General features: G+C 46.1%; 1 protein-coding gene across 4 annotated transcripts in view; it reads right to left on the bottom strand.

Moving 5' to 3' along the window:
* Positions 1-27,339, bottom strand: part of LOC119432983 (proton-coupled folate transporter) — a 611,776-nt gene that overhangs the window by 316,367 nt on the left and 268,070 nt on the right. For all 4 annotated transcript variants that reach the window (XM_049659090.1, XM_049659089.1, XM_049659088.1 and 1 more), the window contains one exon: positions 18,682-18,723. The gene's annotated coding sequence lies outside the window, so the exon portion shown is untranslated. The remainder of the gene's footprint in view (positions 1-18,681; positions 18,724-27,339) is intronic.

Below are 27,339 nucleotides of genomic sequence, written 5' to 3'. Positions count from 1 at the left end.
TCATCCACGAAAACTTTGAGACGAGACTCCAAGTAGTCTAAATTCCTACATCATCTGCTCGAGCAAAATCCTTAATCTCATTAGTATCTGGTCGATAATTCTGCTTATGGCCAGTTATATTCTATGAATAAAAATTAAGTTGTAATCGAAAATATCTTCAACTCGTACAGTTCCTCCATAAAAAATTTCACTGAGGAGAAAAAAGGGCATTGAAGGATACATTTATCTCGAGCATTCATTTTGACAACCTGCTGAAGGTTAAAAGACAGCATATTATCGAATATGGCATTTCTGACAAGGAAAACTTGTAGTTTAACTGCTCCCAAATTATACCAGCCAAATCGAAATTCCTGGTTATAATTAAATTTCTCCTCTGTAGCTCGAGCAGGGGATCATACAGTTTCCTTAAGAACAATTCATTCCAATCTACTGGATGACAGACAGCAACTAAGAAAACAGTCCATCCTGAGAATGTTACTTTTAGAAATAACTTGAGCTTTTCTGATTAACACACTTCAAGGCTATTTTTTAAAGTGACAGCCAGGCCTCCACCTCTATTCCTTCTGAAAAGCTCATAAGCCGCAGGTACAATCTCGTCGCCGTGAATAAGTTCATGCAACCAGGTTTCCGTGATTACGTAAATTTGCAGGTCATACACCAGGTCTTCCAGTTTGTCGGCAGTATTTACGACGCTTCCGGCATTTTGCGAAAGCAAGCGTAGGTGGCGATATTTTAGTGACTAACTTGTCGTTTCACCCAAAGGCTTGGGCGCTGTCTCGCGAGAATTCGACTCATCATCCCACATGTAAAGGCGGTCACCCAACCGAAGCTTATCATGTACAAGTGAAACTCCCTTACCAGCTTCTTTATCCTGCCTTGCACTATCTGAAAGCAGCTTACGTTTTCTTAAAGCGTCTGTGCAGAAGTAATTCCGGACGTGTATTGCTTGCATTATGTAAAACGGCTTGTATTTCTGTGAAACCTTGGTAATGAAGAACGACTGGTCTATTTGGTTTCGCTTTCCCATGTCTGTGAATTCGAGTGACCTGCGAGCAGGATACGTCTATTTCATCAAAAAAAACTTATTTGATATATTTGAGGAGTCGCACCTCTTCCGATTCCTCGGGTGCATCAGGAACGCGAAATACAACTAGGCTCGAACTGCGGCTTCTATCCTTCAAGTCAACTTGTTTTTCATACTGTTACTGGAATGTTTACGGATATTAGCTACCACTGGGAAGCTGCTCTGCTCGGCTGCTCGACCTTGAAGGGCCAGAGAGCCCTCGTGGCCAGGGCACGCGCCGCTGCGGAGGCCACAGGGGTCCCGGACTAGGGACTCCTCCTAGAGTTTGTAAAGGGTCGGCCCTTAAGGCCGTCCCTATCTCTCACTTCTAAATACAGTAAATAAATGTTTTTAACCACCACCACCAAGAACAAATGGGACGGCGCTCTTAGGAGCAGCGAGCTCCAAGACCAACTCTGGGCTGTCCAGAAGGCCCGCGAAGCGGCGGAGAGTCTAGCTCTACCCGTCCCGACGTCAGAGGTGCCCTCTACACCTTGACGAACAGTCTGGTGTCCTTCAGGACCCTTTTCAGAAATAAAGTTTCACCACCACCACCACACCACCGCAGGGTTTGCACCTTCACTCACGCAGAAATTTCTTTTCATCTGTTCAATCTGACTCTCCTTTCTCTCCTTGAGCACCTGCCAAGCAAAGTTAAGCTATCAATGTATGCGGATGACATCTGTGTTTGGAAATCTGCAGTAACACGCCTACAACTGCGAGCGAGGATCCAGAAAGCTGCATCTCAGACTGTTATTTAGCTTCGGAATTGAGGTCTCGAAATATCGTCTGAGAAATGCACACTTGTGTGGAATTTACACGCAAGCCGATGTTGAACTACAGCGTATTAATAAATGGCCAAACAATACCATACATTTGATCTCACATGTGTCTAGGCGTTATAATTCGACAGAGACATGTCATGGAGCGCTCATGTATCATACATGAAGAAGCGGTTAACAGGCATCTGTCACCTGTTTAAGTTCTTCACCGGAAAATCATGGGGAATGTCCACAAGTGCTATGTTGCAACTACACAATGTGCTGTTTCTCGGCTTCCTGCGGTACAGCTTGCCAGTCTTAACTAACGCAAACAAAACGAGTCTGCGCAGAACACAAAGTGTTCTGGCCCAAGCGCTCCGCATTTGTCAAAGTGCATCAACAGTGGTGACAATAGCAATCGCTGGAGACCAACCACCTCGCCAAGACTCACATTGAAGTCGAAACACTGAGGACACATCTACGACATCTTGCCTGGACTCCCCGCCACCACCTCGCTTCTCTACCAGCGGACAGATCACGTACCTCTTTCTGCCAAACAGTAACCGCGTATGGTGAATCATTACCAACTTGCTTACCAACTCCTGCTGCAAGACCTTCGATTCCTCTGTGGTGCCTCGCTCAGCCAAATATCAACCTGACAATACCTGGCATCCATAAAAAAGGAGAGCTGTCATCACCCGCCCTTAAACAGCTCGCTTTACTTCTGTTGTACGAGAAGTACCAAGACTCTGCCCATATATACACCGACGGATCCGTCCTGCCGAACAGCTCCACCACGGCAGTTGTGATACCAACGAAGGTCACAACTAATAAATTCAAGACGTCTCACGCCACAACATCGACGGCAGCAGAGCTCGCAGCGCTTTGTACCGCACTCCAATTCATTATTGATCAAGTGATACACAAATGGACGATCTTCTGCGACTCAAAGGCTGCTCTGCAGTCTCTACTATCACCTTTACACCGCAGTACGCACGAGTAGCTGGTCTTTGATATTTCCGAGGCAATACACAATCTAACTGAGATAGGGCATGGAATGACTTTTCGTTGGCTTCCAAGTCACTGCGGAATTATCGGCAATCAACGGGCCGATTAAGCTGCCCACAGAGCTCATAAATAAGATCACCGACGACTCATACCTCTTTCTAGGACTGACGCTGCACGGAAGCTCCGCGTGCTTGCTTGCCAACGCACAAGGTCACAATGGAATGAGTCGCACTTCAGGCATGCTCGCTTATACTCTGTGGACACAACCCTAAGCATTCGAATACCATCAAGGCTTCGCCGAGGAGACGCAGCACTTTTGTGCCGTGTATGGCCGGGCGTTGCGTTTACCAACGCCTATGCACTCCACATAGGAATGGGTGACAGCGCAGCCTGCCACCACTGCGGCAATGAAGTATCGATTGAACATATTTTGTGCGACTGCCCGCAGTACAGTGCGCATAGACAATCTCTTTGACCCGCCGCGGTGGCTCAGTTAGCCAAGTCGTTGCGCTAATGAGCACGAGGTCGCGGGATATAATCCACCGGATATAATGCCGGATATAATCCCGCGACCTCGTGCGACTGCACGACCTCCCGCGACTTGCACACCGCATTTCGATGGAGGCGAAATGCAAAAACGCCCGTGTGCTTGCGTTGTATTGCACGTTAAAGAACCCCAGGTGGTCAAAATTAATCAGGAGCCCTCCACTACGGCGTGCCTCATAATCGGAACTGGTTTTGGCACGTAAAACCCCAGAAGAAGACAATCTCTTAGCAACGCGTCCAACCAATTGGACGACTGGCCTCTGTCGGAAGAAAGAATTCTCCACCCCAGACTGGACTTAACGTCACCGAAGAAGGTCATGCAAGCGCTTCTGCGCTTCTTGCCAGCCACCGGCCTATCAGAACGACTGTGATTAGAACGCTCTGCCGGCATGTGCGTTCTTTTCTTGTGCTTTCTTTTCCTTCTCGCACGCACGCACGCACATACATACACTCTCTCTCTCTCTCTCTCTCTCTGTCCTTTTTCTAATCCCTATTTCCCTACTCCAGTGCAAGGTAGCAAACCGGATTCTAACATCTGTTTAACCTCCCTGCCTTCCTCACCATCTCTCTCTCTTTTCATATCTTACTTTGCTTTCTAGTTTAGTCGGTCGCGTGTTAAAACGTATTTTCGAGACGAGTCTTCGAATCGAATAAGTCTGATGTAATAGCCTGTTAGCATTTTCAACATTTGTTCTACCTTAGGTCATGGATTTTTCTCGATACCCACGCAAATTGGTAGTTTACAAACACAAATACAGCCATAAGCAACATTGAGACATGTGCGGGCACGGCAGAGCAAGAAGAAATCTATTGTCACATACGCAAAGAACAGCTGTAACTAACCCGGACAACGAAAACAAGACGCATCGTTAGCGAACTGCACGCTGTGGTTTCGCGATGCCCACTCATTTTCAAGTTGGAATAAACTCATTTTCATGTTGGTGCTCGTGGCGTACATTTCGTGGGCCCTCACGTCCTCACCTCTTTTTTTTTTTTCGAACCTGTTACTGTAAACCATGAAGATATCTGTACCATTCGTATCCATGCATATATCTCGTTCAGTCTTGCTGCCTCCTTGTTATTTCGTTTCATGGTTCACTGCACCCATCTAGTCATTCGTTGCTGAATTAATGTTTTTTCATATACTTGGCTTCTTAGCCTGTAGCACGTTGCCACCGCTCGAAGTAGGTGCAGTTGCATAACATCGTTCACGAGCGAATGGTGCCTCGGCGCCGAGAGAAATGTAGATCGCAATGACGCTCTCCACCGGGGCTATCGTTTGTCCATCTCAACGCATACATATTGTTGTTGTCAGGCTTGCCATCGTTCGGAGGGTGCCGTAAAAATCCTCACAGATAGGCCAAGTTAGGTGCAGGAGCTATGGAAGAAAAACACTCATGGCGTTCCAGATCTTGTGGGACTATTTCTAGGCAACCAGTGCAATGGCACCTAAGATATACTAAGATTGAAGGCCGCCGCCCCCCCCCCCCCCCCTTTCAATATGCGAAGTGAAAAAAAAAAATGTTGTTCAGCAGCACTGCGAAGGAAAAGGATAGGCCATTGCCCCCCTCGCACGATCCCATTCATTGCGGTGACGTACTGGTGTTGGCGTACAGATTGTTTCCCTTTCCTTTCTTTTTTCTTGTTGTTTTTCTGTCTTTCTTCAGTAGGATTTCACGAAGAATAAGTCACGCCCCTCAAGGAGCGAAAAATGGCCATAGATCTCCCAGGTCATATTGTCTCTCTTGCGTTGTAGTTATTTCCAGCACTGAAATTTCGATTCTCGCCCGTTTCTGGGACACCTCTCTTCCCACTCCTGGAGAAAGTTGAAACCCCTCGGAAGAGACATTAGATCGCAACAGAGAAAACCACTCTGCATCCTACGATATAGCTATGATGAGAGCAACTGAAAAATAAATGTCAAAACAAAACAAAAAGAGGATCGTGGTTTTTCTTTTTGTAAAAACCAACGTTATGGAAGAAACCAAATTATCATAGGACAAATAAAAAAATATGAGTTTTTACAAATAGACAGACAGACAAACAATGAACTTTATTAAAGGTCCTGAGGAGCACCGCCGCCGTTCAGGGCGGCAGCGCAGCGGGCCGCTCCCACGTGGGGGTTTCTTTTTTATCGGTATTCTTTAAGCTGGTTTGACAGAGTAGATTCTCGGGTCCTTTCCAGCTGTGAATATTACGTGTATCATCGTCATCGTACTTCTCGGGCATTTATTTTATTGCGATAGCAATTATATGGACACTCAAAAGCAGAATTCTGCCGTCGGCGTCGCCGTCGCCGTCGGCGTCGCCGTCGCCGTCGCCGTCGCCGTCGCCGTGAGGTTCCGTATGACGTCAATGGAGATGAAATCGTGGCCGCGCGCCGCCGAACGCTGTATGTGCGAGTGAAAGGGCGCGAGGGACGCGCTCTTTCACGGGGAGTGAACGCACGGCGGAGAACAAACGCGCGTTCTGCGCCGTGCTTCCTTAAGGGCTGCATAAGTAGGCGTCTCTTTCCTCCTTTACAATCACCATATATGTAGAGCAAACGCGCCTTCTTCCGATGCGCGAGAGGCCGTGGGGGAGGGGGGGAAGGGGGAGGGAAGGGAGGCGACGTTTAGCTGCGGCACCAAGTGCCTATTTATATCAGAGGCTCCGGCAACAGTCACCAACGCCGCACGCATTTTGAGCGAACGCGGGCAAAATGCCGACGGCGTCGACAACAGTTCGGCGCGTTGCCGGTGCTGCTGCATGTCCAAGTTTATACAGCTGATAAAGCTAATATCATTACTCCGTATATTGCTTCGCCTATGAGGTGCTTCCTATTTCTAAACAGCTCAGGTGCTTGGATGACACTGTCCCCCCCCTCCCTTTTATTTATATTGAGATGAATGGAGTTGGTGTCACCGTTTTCTGGTGACGGCTACCACTTTTGAATCGTCTATTAATATAAGATAAGGAAATAAAGAAAAATAGACAGTTCTTGCATTAGGCTTTACTGAAACCTGAAGAAAATAAAACCGCGATTGTAATCGATGCATGGTGTTGTGGAGGCAATACTCATTATACATGTGAGCCTCCTCAAAGAAGCCTTGAAGTGTTTTCATTTCTTTCTTGCGAACTGGTTTTGATGGTCGCGGGCCTAACACGTCAGCAAGGAAAAAAATTTAGCAGATGCACTTAAGAATGCTTACGTGGGGGAATCCGAAAGCATTATACCGTTTGTAGACCTCGGATCGTATGAACGCGCTCATTTTACACACTCATGACGTGCCGCCACCTCTTCCCAATTGTCCGCACCGTCACGTGCCCATAGTGACGCATGCACAAGGCCACACCTTTAGTCTACCACATGGCTGCGACGGGGCGTGCGCAATCACGTGCGCACTAGGCCCACCTTTAGTCAGCCAGAACCGTGGAGCTGCCATGACGTCAGAGTAGCGTGCTCGTCTCGCACCCCGGAGGACCGGGCTCGATTCCCACCCACACCGAAAAGTACCAAATTTGATTTCCAAATTTGTTTACTTCCTTGATTTACAGGAACCTCCCTGAGAAATGTGACGATAATTCGAACATTTTTGACGTGTTTCTAACTCTTTGCGCCATCGGAAATTTTTCGGTACCGTGTTCCGGTCACGCCGACTACGACAGATTTTCCTGTAATGGGGCATGCGATGCTTTCGCATTAAAAACTCGACGAACGTCAAGTAAACGGAGTTCTTGTTCGAGACGTTGTCTGTGGGTGTAGTGTCCTTGGGTCAGTCGAGGAGTATAGTTGACATACGGTCCTCGTCATCCTAGCTGCACGAGCACGTATAGGGGAGGCCTTTGTCCTCTAGTTCCCTCTGCTTTCGCTTCTTTTCCTTCATTGTTTTGCTGCTTCAGTGACTACGGCCAGAAATCTTATCCGAAACCTTGCGCGCAGCACAGCGTCATCGCCGGCGGCATATCAGCACCGAGTAGGAAACTATACCTGCGCGAATAATAGCTTCATTCCCAGCGAACCGCTTTCTTTCGCTCTTTCGTCCATTTTCGTGGTCGGTAGTTGGTGGTTGACAGTCGGACTTGCACCGCCGATGCAAAGGGCGTATGCTTTAGCGCAACCGAGATGCGGGGCACCATCTTCGGATTGAAAAACCTTATTGGATTAAAATATATCGGATTGGAACATCTTCGATGCAAACGTAGTTCTCACAAAATTATGAGTTCAAGATAAGGCATTTGCAACGGTGAAATAAATATTTCGTCAAATTTAATTATAAACACCAAGGGCTATCCTGGACGACGTGAAAATAGGCAATGGCCGACATCGCGAAGATAGACCTCGGCTCCGTTGAGCACTTGGCAGCGTACCAGAACATGCTGCCGCGAGATCTTTGAAGCGGCTGAACGTTTAGCTGCTGTGGTTGAGCGCCCAGGAAGGAATGCTCTATTTTCCCGCAGCTATCTCCCCTTGAGGCCGTGTCACGAGAGGTCTCTGCCATCGCTACAGCTGTACTCGTTAATGGCTCTTCTTATCTGAAGAATTACGCAATCAAACAACAAACCCTACCTAAGTGTTCTCATTGAAAACAAATTATACGCCTTCAAGCGCATCATCCTCTTCAGGAAGCGAATATCTGTCTATAAGCGTTCGGCTCTATAGCCGAACGCTTATACCTTACACGAACACTTACTCTCACAGTTATTGTCAGTAGCTTCTCCCCAGATTTTTTTTTTTTTTTTGTGTGCAGTCGGTTTCATGGAAGACGCGCCACAAGTTAACGTTATTAGGTTTTGCTTGCATAATCAGATTGAGGATTGTTTGTTTATGAGAGAAGTATTTGCTCAACGAGCGTTGTCACATTGGTTGAAGAAAGAAACTGAACGCGGTAAAAAGTGCTGAATGAAGCTCTTGTTTACATACGTCCTTTTCATTTTTTGCTTCACATTCATCTGCCTATGTGCATCTATATTTTAACAGCGGAACTGTTTAAGCCGGTCGTAATGTGTGCCGCCTGCCACAACGTTGCCTAGCAACCACCTCGCGGAGCGCCGCGCGGTATGCTCGGAAGAGAGAAAGAGAAAATGAGAGCGAGATAGAAACAAATCGTAGCAGCACCAACGAGGCAACGCGCAGAGGTGCTGCCGACGTCATCCGCGCTTCTCCGTTTGCCCGCATTAGCGCCGAACGCTCGCGGTGTCCGTGACTGCAGCAGGCGCCTCTGGCGGCGGCTCGGCCGAGCTCCCACCAGCTGCGCGCTACAGCGCATGCGGCGTGATGTCGTCCCCTTGTGTCGTCTGCTGCGCGCCACCCGTACACTGTGCATAGCTTTCGCCCCACTTGCCCTACGTGAGCACGGACGGCAAGTGCTTCGCGAGGCATTCCCCAATGCCACGGACCACGAGGACATGCTTATACACTTCGTATAACTTAGCACCACTTGGCATTACTTCGTATAACTTAGCATCACTTCGTATAGCCAGGACCAGCTAGGCACCGATCAGCTCTGCTGTCTCTTTAGCCTTGCGCCACTAGTGCAAGCTACCCCGATTTTTTTTCTTTCTCGCACCTAAAATGGTAAAGAGAGTGAGTACATAGATCTACTATGTACCTACATATGGCCGGAACCAGAAGCACCCTTGACGATACAGAAAACAACTTGACAGCATTGGCTAGGGTGCCGTACACGAATCTGTCGTGACATGGATAAGCGTTTCTGGTTCTTGAAAATTGCACTAAACAAGTGTACCTATGTCCCCTATTAGAAAAGGTAACATGATATTTAAGGTAGGCACAACACAAGAAATTTTCAGCGATAGAAATTTCGAAAGTGGAACCTGTCGTCCCATCCTCCCAAAGATTTTGGTCATAGTTGCAGCAATACCTGTCGAAATTAGGACTCACGTCTTCTAGCAATCACGAGGCAGTACTGCCAGGAGGACAGATAACCTCCACCATCACAAGACGTCAGGCATTCGCACGAATATGTGTGGGTTTTATTTATTTTTTTTTTTCATTTCAAATTGGGCACTTTTGAGGAAAAGTACTTTATTATATTTCAACCATTTTTTGTTTCTTATATGGCCCTGGATTTATAATTACATGTAAATATTGTGTCTGATCTGTCATGCTTCTTCTGTAAATATAACACGAATTCGCTAAGAAGTTACTCGAACTTAATTCGAGTTACTGTAGTGGTGAAAAAATAATACAGGTTGTAAGTCAGTGTTCGCCCTGTCGTTTTCTGTCTCCTTACCGATTGCATGAATGCGCTGTTGATCTTTTTATTATACACAAAACAATCAAAGCTTAGCATGTGCCAAACACCCATGAGATGTAATACCGCTGGGCTTCTAATAATATCAAATATTACGCCTATTACATGCATATAGCCACTGAGTGGATCAGAAAATTCTGTGTCGGAGGGGAAGAAAAAAATTCGGCCCAGATCCACGTGTACGGAAAGACCTAAATGAAGGAGCTGAAAAACCAACCGGAACGTTGTTAACTTCTCCGACGTGCCAGAGCCGGCCTCATTTCTCCTACAGGATTGTTCCTCTATACGCCAGAATCTCTTACGATTAACCTCCTTGCCATTCCCACCCATTTCTCTCTCTCTCTCTCTTTTCCACTATAACACGCGCGCTTTTGGAACTTTCTGGCAGCTTTTCGTTTCTGGGTCAGAATTTCCCACGTCACATTTCTTAGCGAATTCGAGCCGACGTACTGCGAGAGCTTTGCGCCTTATTTCTTCATTTGATTCTTATTAGTGCTACAAAAAGTCAAGGCACGTGGAACAGGACGGGTCACGACTTTTTTTATTGCGTTAATATCAACGTTAGCGATAACCAGCTTGACCTGCAACAAGGTTTAAGATTTATTGGTCTCACTTGAGGATCTTAGCTAGTAGTTCGAGCGAAGATTAAACCTGGTTTGCCGGAAACCTGTTAAGTTATCCCTGATACCCTGATTTCCCCGGAGTCAAGCGGTTCATTTTCACCCGTCCAAAGCATTATCGCCTTACAAACACGCTGTGAGAATTTTGTTTTTCTTTGTTCTTTCTTCATGCTAGGATTTATTTTATGTTACTAGCAACTTCTTTGTGCTACCTGCAACGTAATCTCAAGAGAGGCAGGCTTTGCAGGTGCGATCAGAAGCGACGAAATTAAAAGGCTTAAAAACTGCCGCTGTCCCGTGCATTGGGGACACGTTAAATATCCCCATGGTGGTAAAAATTAATCCAGAGTCCACCCCCCTCCCCCCTACGGCGTGCCTCATAATCAAATCGTGTTTTGGCACGTAATACCCCAGAATTCAATTTAAGGTTTAAGGCTTACAGAAGTTGGTTTTATTCGCCGATTTTAGTTTCACGCAGAGCCGTGCACATAACATATTCCGCAGCTGTTCGACTTCAGTAGAACTTTTTTTTTATCTTTACAATATAACGTGTCGACAAGAGACACACGACAATTATCCGATGACCCGAAAGAAACGGGTCGGCATGTCTAATGGACATTTTGTCCCCTCGCACCAAGAAGCAAAGCCTCTTTTTTTCTGCACCTGTCACGGCTGTCGGCTCCTTTTCGCTCATCTGTGCACGCTTACTTCGTCACGTGCTCACTCTTTCTGTGCTTTAATTTAGTGTCAGCCTAAATGTGTCACAAAATCAGTCTTTGTTCCGCGTCGGCCAAAAGCGGAAATACACAGCCGGATATGGCTTGACAAAGGCTACATTGGGGTCACAATTTACACTCTTTCTGTCTGCCGACCCGTCAGTCCGTCGAGGATGGTTCTTGTGGGTCCACTACCATTGGCGTTTGGCAATCGAAGCGAAAACGGCCCTCAGTCTCGGAGGTAATTAACGCGTTAAGTCACAATCCATTTCGTTGGCAGTTTTTCTCGAACAGCAATAAAACTTAACAGCAAGGGAGCAAATGCGAAAAAGTAAATGGGGCGATCGAGTCTTTATACAGAATTTCAATTTGCAGCTGCACTGTTTGACTTCTCTGAGGCCTCGCGGCGCTTTAATCGGCTCCAACTGAACGAATACGCCTCAGGGTTTAGTCAGTGGATAACTGAGCCTAACATTTTTGTCCGATTTTTCTAATGACTCCGACTATGTGACGGTTGCTTAAGAACAGAATAAAGTTTTAAGTGCGACGGTTTCTCAACGAGCGCTTTGTTTGCAAGCTATTCGTTTAAAAATCGAAAGAATTTATTCGGCTTCGTCATTGAGGATTTTTAAAGTTTCTTGCACCGAAAAGCCCTCGCACTTATTCTGTCGCTGGTAAGGGTTGTACGAAGTGGCACTTAAACTTAACGAAAACAGAGTGCTTGTTATCGAACACAATTCGGGTACCATATACTATTGCGTCACATCATCATCATCAGCCTATTTTATGTCTACTGCAGAACGAAGGCCTCTCCCACCGATCTCCAATTACTGCTGTCTTGCACTAGCTCACTACAAGTTGGGCCAGCAAGTTTTCTAATTTCATCACCCCACCTAGTTTTCTGCCGTCCTCGACTGCGCTTGCCTTCCCTTGGTACCCATTCTGCATCTCTAATTGACCACCGGTTATCTATCCTACGCATTACATATGGCGAGCCCTGCTCCATTTTTTTCTCTTAACGTGAACAAGAATACCCGCTACGCCCGTTTGCTCTCTGACCCACACCGCTCTCTTCGCGTCTCTTAATGTTGGCCGCTAACATTTTTTCTTCCATCGCTCTTTGTGCGGTCCTTGATTTGTTCCCAAGCTTCTTCGTTAACCTCCAAGTTTCTGCCCCATATCTTAGAACCGGTAGAATGCAATGATTGTACACTTTTATTTTCAAGGATAGCGGTAAGCTGCCAGGTATGATCTCGTGATGCCTGCCGTCTGCCCTCCAATCCAGTTTTATTAATTTGTAAATTGCCTTCTTATGATTGGGTTCCCCTGCGAGTAATCGACCTAGATAGGCGTATTCATGCACGTATTCCGTAATTGCGTCGCGTACTAGGCGTACCACTAATATATTTTTTATTTCGTATTGGCATGTGAATGAAACGAGGAAGGGGGGGGGGGGGGGGGGGCGTCTATCATGGCGAGACATCGCACTGCTCACGAGGAAACCCAGGTATGTATCCATCCGTGTTAACCAGATGGTCTTGGTTAAACTTTGGACTGGCATTCATATCGCAAGATCTTGAGCAAGCACATGAATGCGACATGTAAAGGCAATTACAAGACAGGATGATCAGATCGCACACAGACACTCGACTGTCGCCGATCTGCGACTGTGAAAGACCTTTCACGTCGGGGTCCCTTTTTGCTTGCGTGCACATCCGTCGAACTCTTTCTTAAAATACGTGGTCAGGCGTGCTCTTATTGTGCATATGGGGGTAACGACGGCGACAAAAAAAAAGCGAACAAAATGGTGATCGTCAAGATCACGCAGTACCAACTGATCCAAATTTGCAAGAAGAAGAAGAAGAAGACAAAGAAAAAAGACGCACTGAACAACAGAACTGACATGACATCAGATAAGTGCAGCGGCCGCCACAAAAACCCAAGAAATCCGCAGGCACCTAATTAAACAATTAGGCAACTCTCCCAAAAGGACACTTTATTATGAAGCGAAGACAGCAGAAGTATATGCGGGTAACCTTCTCCTGGTGGGAGGCTCCTCTAACATCCTTTCCTCTATATTGCCTGCTTTCCTTTCCTTCTTTCTTATCCGCTTTTTTTTTTCAACCAGGTGAGACCTAAAAGGAATGTGGGAAGGCTGTCCAATTGACACCACGTGCTTTCCGTTCGCAGCCATTACACGTGTAGAGACCAAATCTACTTTGGTGCCTCGGTTCTCCGAAATCCAATCGGACCTATTTCGCTCCTGACGTTTCGTCGGCGCAACGGTGCAAATGACGTCTGTGTCGAAGCACGCGCACTCGCTTGTGTTTCACTATATGCTAAAACGGTGCAGCATGGCTAAAATGCGCTGAGAAGAAAAAAAAAAGGGCTGTGATTGGATGGCGCCGAAGCATGCGTCCGCCGTGCAGGCATCCGTCGTATTGCAGTGAGTTATCGAGAGAACCGGTATCCTTTTGAGGACATCCAACGATGTCGTCAATTTCTAATTCGTTTACGACTATAGCCTAGCACTCTGGGAATTCAATATGAAAGGATACAAGAACACTTTTCTTCGATTAAGGTATTTGCACATTGATTTTTCACCTCTTACCTTCGTCTCATTTTTTTCTCTCAATGATAAAATAACGCGTTGCTCCCGCGCACAGATAAAAATGAAAGAAAGAAAGAAAGAAAGAAAGAAAGAAAGAAAGAAAGAAAGAAAGAAAGAAAGAAAGAAAGAAAGAAAGAAAGAAAGAAAGAAAGAAAGAAAGTGGGCGTAATGGGGCAATATCAGTAGTGCCTACTTTATATATAGCTTTGTAATCAGATCATGCACCCCCCTATTTTCGTATAGTGCGAAGAAGTAGTAGTTTATTGATTGGAAAATGTAGAGAGGTCGGCCGGAAAATGAGTATCTCGCCTGCTACTCTACGTAAGGAAAGGGAAGAGGGGAGAAAGAGGGTCACAATGGGGGATGATAATGGGAGAAACGAGGCGAAAGAACACATCCCATAAATGTTACCATTACAAGCACGAGCCCAGGCCCATGTCGCCTAAGAAACTTGGAAGAGCACACATTGCCTCTATCGTCTGCCAACTCTCTGGCCATGCGCCTAGTAGGAGGTCCTCCGACTGTGGTCTGTTGTCTAAATGCCTCAAGGTAGCTTATACTGCGAAGATTTAGGCAATAATCTCAATAACCAAGAACAATGGGCATTATGGGCTGTTCTATCCTTGAAATTGCTATTTCAAGTTTTAATAGAACTGTCAAGAATATATATATATATATATATATATATATATCAACATCCTCGTTACGGTACCACGAGCTTTAGAAAACCGATTACTACTGTGACAATCTGAATCCAACCAACTCAGATGCCCTTAAAAATATTCTTCCGATTCATGGAGGACGGCATATCGGGCGGATCTATGTGTCCACTTATTGTAATTGCTGTAAATGCTTATTGTAACCGAAGGTGCGCACAATTGCGCACTGGTGCAAAGTCTTGCTTATCTCCTACTTTTCGGTTACTGAACTTCTAGGATCGTACGTACGCAAAGCAAACAAATTAGGCATGAGCCAAAAAGCTCTAGGATTAAAGAAAGGAAGTAGCCACGTGAGTGAACATAACTTTCGGAATCCGTTGTTTCTCCGATAAGTTTGAACCGCGAAAATGCCGCTCACGAGTGTCTTTTTGTTTTGTTGTGTTGATTTAAATCTATAATACTCAAGCTGTCAGGCACAAATGCGCAATATCTCAGAATTAAAGGATTGAGTATTCATTATTAAGTATTGTCGTTCTATGCCATAGCAAGCTATAGGTACCTAAAAAACGAGACGTCGCAAAAATTAGCGTACACTGGATTAGATTGTTTTCATTACGCAAATTCAACGTAAGGAAATGAAAATGTTCTAGGTATAGTGTAAATAACTATCCTTAGATATTTATTGCTTTCTCTAAGTATGGTGTTCATGCCGTAGTTTATGCTTTTATTTGTGAGATTCTTTTTTTTTAGTAATATGAAATAAAGGAGTGGTTGGCACCATTATTGGCAATCGCTATTCCTTTTCGCAGGGCCAGCAAAACTAAAAGCACAAAAAGTTATATGCACTGGTGACAGTGAAATAACACGAACATCTGCAAGGTTCTGCCCAAGGAAAATATGTGATAGGGCATAAAGAGACATACACAGTTCCTTAAACAAGTGAAACTGTACAAAATAGTCTGAAAAAACGCACACAAGTTCAGTTCATGTCCACACAACAAAGACAGATATCAACATAACAACGTCGACGTGAACTACACACATAACAATATCGTCAATGGAAAAGGAAAACGCTGTGTTTGTATTTTGTGTGACTTTTTTATATGCTCATCCAAATCCAGTGCTTTATATTGCCACATGCTTGTGCCACTTGCGCCTAGAAGAAGGCGAGGATGGTCTAGCTCACGAGCTAGCGCCTTGGTTTTTTTTTTTTCGGTGCTGCGCTGCCCCATTGACGACTCGGACTTTAACGGCCTCTTGTAGAAGTCACCTGTCTATCAAGCGTGACATTTTTATGGTGGAGGTGCGGGGTATTCTGGACCCATTAAACATACCCCTCCCAGCAGCAGGAACGTTAGACCGATACCGCAGCTCACGCCAGTACACCGCGCCGGCCGGCGAATCCAAAGGTTGGCTCCTGAGTTTGAGCCTTTAGCTGCGAGAACAGCGACAACGTCGGCAGGTATGGATGCCACGTCCGATACTACCACGACTAACCCTGCCACGGCTGCTCCGGTACCTCCTCATCACACGCTGCAAAAAACGCGCATGTCAAGTCCCTACCATGGCGACCTTATTGAAGACGAGGAAGACTGGCTGGCGGACTTCGAGCGCGTAGCAGAGTTAATGGATGGGACGACGAAGCGAAGCTTCGAAGCGTTTACTTCAGTCTTTTGGATGATGCTCGCGCGTGGTTCCAGAACCGCGAAGACGCCCTGACATCATGGCGTAATTTCTGTCGCAGGCTCTTGGACACCTACGCCAGCTCCGATCGCCCAGAGCGAGCAGAATGGGCCCTCCAGTCTCGCATTCAGAAACCTAATGGGAGTGTGGCTATTTACGTGGAAGACATGGTGCGCCTCTCCAGGCGAGCTGACCCTACCATGTCGGAAAACGAGAATCTTCCTCACGTGATGCGAAGCGTGAAAGAGCAGCTTTTCGGTGGAATCGTTCGTAGTATCGCCCAAAATGGTTGCGGAGTTTCTCACTGAAGCCGTTGCCATGGAGAAGGCCCTGCACCAGCGCTCGCACCAGTACGATCGGAAAGTGAATCTCTCCTCTGCTACCAGTGGCCTAGGAGCTCTTACGACCGACCTCGAGTCACTTCGCGAGATTACTCAATCGGTAGTCCGCGACGACCTGCGATAGCTGCATCAGGCGCAGCAGCCTTCAGCCAACTTCATCGCTAGCGTCTTGCCTGACGGAGTGCAGCATGCGCTCGACGCACCACGTTACGAAGCAGCACTTCAGGCCGCTCCACCACTTCAGGCGTTCACAACTTCAAGTGAACCTCGACGCGCAACTTACTCTGACGTTTTAAGATGCACCGTCCCGTCGCCGGCGACACCTTCTACCGTGAGCGAATACTAGCGTGCGATTTATACGAACGCATTCGGGCACCCTATCCCTGCTAACTGCCGTCACCCCGTATGCCACGCTTATGCGCTGCCTGAAGCGTGGTAATATTATCAACCATTGGTTGCTCCTTTGTGTTAGCGTAAAAGGTACAGCAGGTAGGTAGCAACAACGTGAGGTTCTTATTTTTAATTACCTACTTCTGTTCAAGGAGACGTTGGTGCCTGTGAGACGGCGCTGTTTACTTCTCTTCATTTGATTTACACAACTCCTGGAACGAAGTTTCCCCTAATAATATAAAGATAGCTATGGTGACAAGAGTTGTAAGGTCCACACACACACATACAAGTAAAAACAATTGAAGTGACGTTTACAAGTGCGGAAATCTTTTTTTTAAGCATTAATTGTGGTGCGGACTAGGTATTTTTGCTGCCGATGTAACACTATCTGGTTAACGCGAAACAGCGGTTAACACCCACGCGGCCACAGACTCGCGAAGGGAGACGCGAGGCGTGACTTGGCCACGGCAAAACTTTCACGTTACTGCGTGCGCAATCGGCAAGTTCTGAGCCCCGCAATGACTGAAGAGCAACATCACTGGGTGGTGTTGCAGGAAACCAAGCTTTGCGTTTGTTGCTGAACTTTGTTTACTTTAGTTTGGATTCTGAAAATATGTAAGCTTTATCCCATAGTCAACAGGTGAGCGAATGTAATCAAACGGGTTGCATGTAATCAAACGGGTCGCATGTAATCAAACGAATTGCCCCGTTTTCACGCTACTGGCTGCAGTTTATATATTTCTTGCATATCCTGCATTTCTTCAAAGGTGTCTGCACTTGCATTGTTTTCAGCACGCCTGCTCAGCAGCGTCTCTCTGCTTATCGTCTTCTCTATCGCAGACTGTCTGCGATGAAGAATACAGAGAGCGTACATTTCAGGGTTATACTGTCCTACCACGGTTGTTGTTGGCCTAACGGCAACCATGGCTTTGACAACGCTGCAAGCATTCTGACCACGTAGTGCGTGCTACCCTGACAGGAGGAGAGATCGGTTTAGTCGAACGTCAGCGGAAGGCGGTACGGTGTCTTGTACCCCTTGCCTATATTTACGTGTCATGACGCCCACGCAGGTTGCGATTGCGAGCGAAGGCTCAGCTTTCGAGCTTGATGAGCTTCCTTCGTAACAGAGCGAGAGCTGATTGGTTTCCTGCTGCGCGTTACGACTCATTTCCCTTACTGGCTCCCAAAATAACTTGCGTTCTCGATGCAGAAAAGGCGTCACCAGTATTGCAGTAAAATACCTGAAAAAAAAATGATTGTGACAAAGTGTTCACCTAACCATGATCTGAAGAACTATGATCCATCTATGATCTAAAGAACAGTCGATATTAACTCGATGAAAAGAAAATCAGCCCAGAGACGTGATAAGGCAGCAAGAGCTCCTACACTCTTAATATCACTGCACATATCTCTTAAGTAAGTGGAGCATTTTTGCGAATTCGTTCCACTTATTTACTCGAACCTATGTGGAACTGAAATTAGGTTGTTGCACTGATTTAGTGAAGCGTATCACTATCACAGTCCTTCTGCACATTTACTGTCCTCTTGGAAGTTCTCTGCCTGGTCTATCACTACAGCCGTGCCAGGCATAAAGTGTGAGCAAAGAGCCCTCGTGCCAGCATTAAAGTATAGTACGCTACAACACAATCATGCTGCTACGAACAACGTCGTCACATCTACGGTGACGCCTCAGTGAGAACTTATTCAACTGTGATGGCTGTGAGGATCCCATGAACGGGTATCACTATTTCGGGCAAGTTCAACCACGGGGCCTCTCCCATTGTCACTGAGCTGGCTGCACTGCGAGCCGCTTTCACTTACATCTTAAAGCAGCCAGTGAGCTCCTGGGTCATTCTTGCAGGATTACGTGCTGCCCTGTTATCCCTAAAATTACCACGCGCGATTGAGCGAAGCCTGTGGCATTCAGCAGGGTGTTGCTCTGTAGTAGCTGCCTTCTGACAGCGGAGTAGTTGTCAGCTGTACATGTAGAATGCGCTGCGAGTTCAGAAAACTTTACAGAGCTTACCTTTCTCTAGGAGTGACGGATCAGCTTCAGGTTCAGCGCTTTCTGCAATAAAACACGAGTCAGTCCATTAATTCAATCGAATAGTACTAAACAGGTAAACAAACAAGGTCATAATAAATATTCCAACCTCCAACTTCCGTATTTGGCGTGCGATTATCGTTAGTAACAACTGAGCTAAAGCGGCGGCGGTCCACCCATCGACTTTCCTGCGTATTTGTGTCATGTGTATTACATCTGACCGTCCCGTGGCCTCTCCTAGCCATGTCGGCACCCGCCTGCAGCAAGTTCTGTGTCTGCGCTTTCATTTTGCTTATTATTTCTTCTTCGTCTCAAATAAAACCACAGTTAATTTCTCGTAGTATGCGTTCCTTAGACACTATCATATGAAGCCAACAAACGACGAAACTAAGAAAAATTGAGGCCCTCGGTTCCTCTTTGTACCGATTCATAACCATAATTAAAGTCGAGGGTTCGACGGAAGCCCGTCGGGTCTGGATGAAACATAAGCAATAAAACGACAGACACCGACCAAGAGAAAGTGCTAAAAAATGAATAAAACACGTTTCGGCTTCGCTACGGAAGCCTTGTTCACAATCACAGTCCAGCTGGTATAACAGGGCAGCACGTTATTCTGTAAAAATGACCCAGGAGCTCGCTGGCTGCTTTAAGATGTAAATGAAAGCGGCTCGCTGTACAGCCAGCTCCGTGGCAATGGTAGAGACCCTATGGCTGAGCTTGCCCGAAATAGTGATACCTGTTGATGGGATTGTGATTGTGAACAAGGCTTCCGTAGCGAAGCCGAAACATCATTCATTCTTTTAGCACTTTCTCTTGGTTGGTTTCTGTCGTTTTAGTGCTTCATTACCATAATTACAACAGTGAAAGGCAAAAATAAATTACGACAGAACCCATCGCACGATGACCATCGACGTTGATGCGATTAGCATTGAAGCAGTGTATTTACCACCGTGGAATGGCGTCATGTATGAGGCGTGCCCTGCAGCCGTGATCCTCTCGCACGCTTCCCCCTGGACACGTCGCGCCACCTAGCGACGCGGCCGCGAAATCAGCGCGCGGCGATTGTGACAACACATGCTCTGACAAGATTGCCTGAATATATATGACGCGGATTCGATTCCGCTCAGCACCGGAGAAATTTTCAAGGATTTCACAGCGAATCTGTCTACGGCTAGGATCAATTTCTTCGGAGCGTAACGTCGACAGAAAACTCGACGTATCAGCCGCTCATACCCCCAAATGCAATGGCTCATACCCCCGTAAGACAGAGGCTAAAAGCACTCAGCAAAGTGAAGCGAACAGTGCATACGATCTTTGGAACCACGCATACAACATACAGAACATCATACGTTTCGAAAAAGAACAAGCACAAAACAAGCCTCCGAAACACATAATTGAGGATAAGGTGCTCCTGCGCCTCCATGCAATGCGAAGCACGTGGCGCTCCCGGCATACGTTTCTCGGCAAATATTACTGTTGCACAAGCTGCCGCGGCGACGGCAGCTTGCGACGTGCAGAGTAACGGCCCTAGCCTTTCGTATACCGAGTGTTTCAGCGAACACCTTTAAAAATGTTTAAATGTTGCCTGTGGCAGATAGCACAATTCTAGTTCATGAGCTGGGGCCGTATTCTAGTAACGCTTCGGTTTTTGAAGAATTCGGTTTGCGCGCAGCGATTGCTCGCCGCCTGGGTGACGCCATCGCCTCAGGGCGCGAATGCATTTTTTGATGACGTCACGCATATTTCAATCACGCGGAAACCGAATTTGTCGTCTGCTACGAAGCGAAGCCGCGCGCGCTGCTTCGGTCTGATCCGAAGCGCGGTGCGCCAGTGCGCAGAGCCTGTGCGTGCCGTGTGCACGGGCAAGATCGCGGCACTCGGACCAAAATGACGGCGTGTGCGGGGCCTGTGGCGCCTGTTATCGTGCTTTTAGCGAGCCTCCGTGATAGACAGCGACGACCTCGACGTCGACAAGACGCCTTTGAGATGACAGACTAGGAATTCAGGCCACAATTCAGATTCTCAAAAGAGACAGCGCGCCGACTGTGCGATGAACTTGAGTGTGTATTGGGGCCGCAACGTGAAGTTAGCGTACGACGTCTCACCTATCGGCATAAATGGGCCAACCGAAGTAAATAAAATTCGTTAAGTCATTCACCACCAGTACAACTCACACAAGTTTCATAATGAAAAATATCATCATCACCCTATATTTATGTCCACTGCAGGACGAAGGCCTCTCCCTGCGATCTCCAATTACCCCTGTCTTGCGCTAGCGTATTCCAACTTGCGCCTGCAAATTTCCTAACTTCATCATGCCATCTGGTTTTCTGTCGACCTCGACTGCGCTTCCCTTCTCTTGGTATCCATTCTGTAACCCTAATGGTCCACCGGTTATCCATCCTACGCATTAAATTGCCTACCCAGATCCATTTCTTCCGCTTAATGTCAACTAGAATATCGCCTATCCCCGTTTGTTCTCTGATCCACATCGCTCTCTTCCTGTCTGTTAACGTTACTCCTAAGATTTTTCGTTCCATCAGTCTTTCTGCTCTCCTTAACTTGTTCTCGAGCTTCTTTGTTAACCTCCAAGTTTCTGCCCCATGTGTTAGCACCAGTAGAATGCAATGATTGTGCACTTTTCTTTTCAATAACAGTGGTAAGCTCCCAGTCAGGATTTGGCAATGCCTGCCGTATGCACTCCAACCCAATTTTATTCTTCTGTAAATTTCTTTCTCATGATCAGGGTCCCCCGTGAGTAATTGACCTAGATAAATGTACTCCTTTACAGGTTTTAGAGGCTGACTGGCATCCTGAATTCTTGTTCCCTTGTCAGGCTATTGAACTTTATTTTCTGCATATTAATCTTCAACGCCATGCTTACACTTTCTCGGTTAAGGTCCTCAATCATTTGTTGTAATTCCTCCCCATTGTTGCTGAATAGGACAATGACATCTGAAAACCGAAGGTTGCTGAGATATTCGCCGTTGATCCTCACTCCTAATTCCCAGTCTAAGAGCTTGAATACTTCTTATAAGCATGCAGTGAATAGCATAGGAGAGATTGTGTCTCATTGCCTGACCCCTTTCTTCATAGGTAACTTTCTACTTTTCTTGTGGAGAACCAAAATTGCTGTGTACTCCGCAGATTTCTCGATCACCTGATTGATGACATGGATATGATCCATCGTAGAATATCCCTTCCTGAAGCCAGCCTGTTCTCTTGTTTGGCTGAAGTCATGTGTTGCCCTTATTCTATTGGAAATTATCTTGGTGAATATTTTATATAATACTGAAAGCAAGCTAATTGGTCTGTTTTTCTTCAATTCTTTAACGTCTCCCTTCTTATGGATAACTGTAATGTTGGCGAATACCCGACTTCAAATGAAAAATATAAACCTCATCAACACCATGAACAAATTATTTTTATTTACCAAGAAGCACTCGTAAATTGCTATATTTTAGACGGTTTGTGACGTTCACTGCCACAAAAAAAAAAAAAAAACCTTCGCACCGATTGGACTCTGTCCTTCCACTTGTTTTCATTACGTCAACGGACCGCCCCAATGTGACGCCACCGCCAAACCGAATCCTTCGAAAACCGAAGCGTTACAGAATACGGCCCCTGATCTACACGAAGAGGCGCACATATTTTTATTTATTTTTTTGTGCAAGTTATGTCCGCCTATTCAAGTAGACCAGCTCATGAACTAGAATTGTGCTATCTGCCACAGGCAACATTTAAACATTTTTGAAAGTGTTCACTGAAACACCCTGTATAAAAGAACCAGCCTATCAACTGATTTCAATGCAGTTGCAGCACCGCTATGGGCGGTGGCATGGTGTCAAAATTACCATTACTCTCACTACTGCGATTACTCTAAAATAGTATTACTGCCATTACTCAGAAGCCATAAAGCATTAAATAGCAATGCCGTTATAGTGGTGGTTTTCAACAGTTTCGCTGGGCCAGGATGGTGAATCAATTGATTTTTTTGTCGGTCATTGATGTGCGGCACATACCATACCCATTGACCCAAGTTCGCGTGAAAAACGTTAGACACAAACTTACTGCAAACTGGGTGTAGTTGCAATGGAATTCTAACCGCCATAACAGCGCAATTCCACGCACCCTAAGGGCAATCTCCTTGTTTGTATTTGCATCGGGAAAATATGGAGGCAATCAAGACCAGTTTCTGCGAAACGGGGATCAAACGCTTGCGACAGCGCCGAACAAGCTGTAAACAAAGCGCTGAACACTTCCCATGAATGGCGTTTGAGCGCTTGATGAGACCCCGCAAGTGAAGGGCGTGCTGACAAATAAAGAATAAAGAAAAAGAAACCTCTCACCAAGAAGCCGAGAAAACAAAATTTGTTTTCTTTCTTAGCCCTACATGGCGGGCTAAGAAGGCTTATAAGCAGAGCCTTACGAAGTTTCTTGCAAAACTTTGAGCAAACACGTAATAAGGCGCTCGATGCAAGACACGTCGTTGCTGATGGGCGCCCTTATTTGACGACTAGCGGCGCTTGCTATATAAACAGACGACTGAAGAATAGAAACAAGAACATTTTCTCCGTCAAGTACTTCATACAGGAAAAGAGAAAGATGCGCTTCAAAGCTGAAAGTAAGTTCCGGAGTAGATCATCTGACTATCGTAGGCAAACGCTATGAAGGGACTGCCAAGGGTTGAAGACTGTCAAAAGGAAAATCGCATGGAGTGGAAGAAAGAGAAGACAGAGTAGGCAGTCCATAAGGGCTCATTTATGAATGAAAGGCCTGACAGCCTGGCGAGAGTGGGCCTCAGTGCCTTTCTTGTATCGTTACTTCCTGCGTCAACTTACATAACTACTGCGAGATTTGGGAGACGTGCAGTTACTCACGACTTGTTTAACCCAACTATAAATAATTCCGCTAAGTATCGACACCTCCTATTTCCCTGGCACAAAAGTTCCTTCCAGATCCGAAAAATTGCAATTTTACACGAGTATATAATTGCCGTATACCGGCCTCAAACTTTTATTATTACAGGGCTGATGTGGCACCCTCCCACCTGTGCTCAATCGGTGGAGACGGTCAGACGGTTCATACCTCTTTTTAGCAGCGATAGCTCTTCTACTACAGGTGCCACGCCAGAAACGCCTGGTTCCGTAAATCTGACCTTTAAGCTCAACCAAGTTAACTGGGACTTAGCCTGCCACTATATCGGCGGCTGCTACGTATATATGCCGCGTGGGCGCCCATATCTCGAAAGCGATCTGCAATGTGGACAAATTGCGCGGTCGCGCGGGCCTCATCTTCAAAGCGATCTGCCATGTATACAAAGTGCGCCGAGTGCTGGTAGCTTCGTATGCGCTGTGCTTTGGACGCTGTGAGTTCGCGCTGAAACGAGACGCAGCATGAAGTTAAATTCCCGCGCTGTTGCTGCCGTGCCGAGCAGCGCCTGTGTGTTGTCTTGTGGTGAAATTGTAGATGCGGTAGTTGCTGACGGCGCCGAGCAACGTGTGTGTCCTTTCCCAAAGCAAGCAAAACCGTGCCATCGCTCGACAAACTTCGTTTAACCGCGTTCAACCACGGCAAATGTTTCTCATTCTGACGCCGTTTGTCCACGTTAAGGAAAAACATTTTAGTAGCATGGATTAGACAACTTCTCCTAGGGTTTTCTATTCCGGACATTCTTTCTCTGAGAGCCTCCGCTCTGGCACATTGCCCTATTTCTCTGCTAAGGAGCCAGTTTTGGTGGTTACAAGGCGATTGTCTTGATAAATTATTTGTGTTATTTAGAGCCCAGTACTTAGACGCACGTTCCTGCGTTTCGCGTCGGCGTCGTCCTTCGGCGTAACCCAGCGAACGACCACAGCGAAGGATGAAAGAGCGAACGTGGAGTGCAGCGGGGGATGAAAGACTGCGATGATTAACCATCGGGGGATGAAAGCCGCACTTAATCAAGCCAAGGATCACTTCCTTGGCAATACTTTGCCATCAATGCTTAAAACCGACACCAAGAAATTCTGGCGCGTCATTAACCCCAAGGCGGATGCCATCATAACCTTGATTGACAGCACTGGAAATGTTATCCCAACTAATGAATGTCCGTCTGCACTTAATGATGTTTTCACACCCAATTTTTCATCAAACACAGACATTACTCTTCCATGCATGCACGACTGCGATTACCATGTTTCCCATGATCATTGAGCCAGCAGGCGTCGTATCAATTATTTCATCTTTAAAACCGTCTTCGGCTCCAGGACATGACTTAATAAACGCGAAATTTTGGAAAAGCACTAGCTGTTACTCTTCCATTTTTCTAGCAATGATATTCCAACAGTCGCTAGACAAGGGTTCTTTGCCTGCCGAATGGAAGGTCGGGAAGGTGATCCCACTCCATAAGTCGGTTGACAAGCATTCTCCATATAACTACCGCCCTATCTCGCTCACTTCTATTCCATGTAACATGCTGGAACATATACTTGCCTCTAATCTTGCTAGCTTTCCTGAAACTAATTCATTCTTTTCACCATCGCAACATGGCTTTCGCAAGATATATTGATGTGAAACACAGCTAGTTTTATTTACGCATAAGCTAAACGTCACTCTTGACCACTCTTCAACTGCCGACTGTATATTTTTAGACTTTTCGAAAGTGTTTGACAGAGTGTGCCATATCTTCTAATGTTTAAGTTGAATCGAATTAACATTGATCCCAGACTGCTTGCATGGCTTGAGTGCTTTTTTTCTAACCATTCACAGTTTGTCTTTGCTAATGACTCAAATTCACAGCCAAGCAGAGTACAGTCCGGCGTACCTCAAGGGTCGGTACTTGGTCCCCTCCTTTTCTTAATTTACATAAATGATCTGCCCTCTTGCGTTTCCTCTAAAATTCATTTATTCGGCGATGACTGCGTAATATTCAGGGAAATAATATGCGACACTGATACATCTTCTCTTCAATCCGACCTTAACGCTATTTCTACTTGGTGCCAATCATGGTCAATGGAATTAAATATCAAAAAATGTAAAGTTATGCGTGTGTCCAGAACTTCTAACCAGCTACCTTCTTACTATGTTAATAATCTCCCCTTAAACCCTGTCTCATCCTACAAATATCTTGGTATCCATATTACTAGCAACCTCTCGTGGTCCATGCACGCTTCTTACGTAATAAAAAATGCTAACCGCATGCTGGGATACCTAAAACGCAATTTCGCTAAGGCACCGTCATCCCTAAAATTAATGCTTTTCAAGTCACTAGTCCGCTCAAAGCTTGAGTACGCCGCAGCAGTTTGGGATCCCTTTCAGAAAAACCTAATTCACTCATTAGAAATGGTACAAAATAACTGCTCGTTTTGTTTTTTCTAATTATAACCGAACTGCCAGCACTTCCGTAATGAAATTAAACCTTGGTTTGCCATCTTTAGCCTCTCGCCGTAAAGGCCTTAGGCTTTCACTTTTTCATAAGATAGTTCATCATCCTTCCCTTCGCGACGAACTAATCTCCCCTCCTCAATACATTTCATCAAGGTTAGATCACAATAACAAAGTTGGAATTTCATTATGCCATACCAATGTCATGTCTCATTCATTCCTTCCGCGCACATCTGCTGAGTGGAATCACCTACCCGCCTCAACCGCCACTATTGTTGACCATCAGCATTTCATGGCAGTATTAAGTAACATTGTATAAACAAGAGCATTTCTTTGTACTATCAAATTGTATTACTGTCTTGTATTACCGTAACACTGTATTACTGCACTGTATGCACCATATTACATTTTATTAACCAGCACTACAGGAACACTTAGATAAAGATTGTATAACCGAGAGCCATCTATTTCTGTACTTCACTAACCACTTTGCTGCACTCTACTTTTTTTTCTTCTGTATTTGATGTAACGTACCACTCCCCTTTGTAATGCCCCTGGCCCTGGTACACGAAATAAATAAATAAATAAATAAATAAATAAATAAATAAATAAATAAATAAATAAATAAATAAATAAATAAATAAATAAATAGCGAAGAGAACGTGAGGAGGAAAGCGGTTATGGGGGGTGCGGCGGAACCATGAGGCGGAAAGCGAAGGAGGAGGGTATGGCGAAAGCGTGAGGAAAAATCTCGCAGTTTCGCCCCAAAGGCGAAGCATCGATTGCGATAGCAATTAGTAGAGAGCTATTCGGAGTAGGGATAGTAGTTTTATCGGCTGCATAAACTTGGACACATTCGCTTACTAACTGAATTAACAATCGTGGTGTCAGCGCGCACAAGCAAACATGAATAGATCACACTGAATGACCGGAGCCAACGACTGTCAAAACGCTGGCAGCAAGCGCAGGTTAGCGCGGTCTATCGCTTCAACGGAAACTGAGCGGCGAATGCACAGCGCATACAAAGGTCAGAGCCGTGTGGAGATAAGAGACGGTGCGGACGACCGGCATCCCCGGGCAAAGCGCAGAGAAGTTGTTGGCAGAGGAGAAGCTGCCCCCCCCCCCCCCCCCCCTCCGCCCCTCCTGCCGCTTTGTTGCTTTCGCGTGGGAGATTGAGTATCAAGATACGCCTTTGGTGCCGGAGTACAGCGCCGCCCCGCCTCCCTCCCTCCCTCCCTCCCTCCCTCCTTCCCATACCCCCACGGTCTTTCGCGC

The sequence above is a fragment of the Dermacentor silvarum genome, chromosome 11, assembly GCF_013339745.2.
Source record: "Dermacentor silvarum isolate Dsil-2018 chromosome 11, BIME_Dsil_1.4, whole genome shotgun sequence".
Taxonomy (NCBI): domain Eukaryota; kingdom Metazoa; phylum Arthropoda; class Arachnida; order Ixodida; family Ixodidae; genus Dermacentor; species Dermacentor silvarum.
Note: the sequence above shows the minus strand (reverse complement) of the source record. Positions and strands in the feature narration are given on the sequence as shown.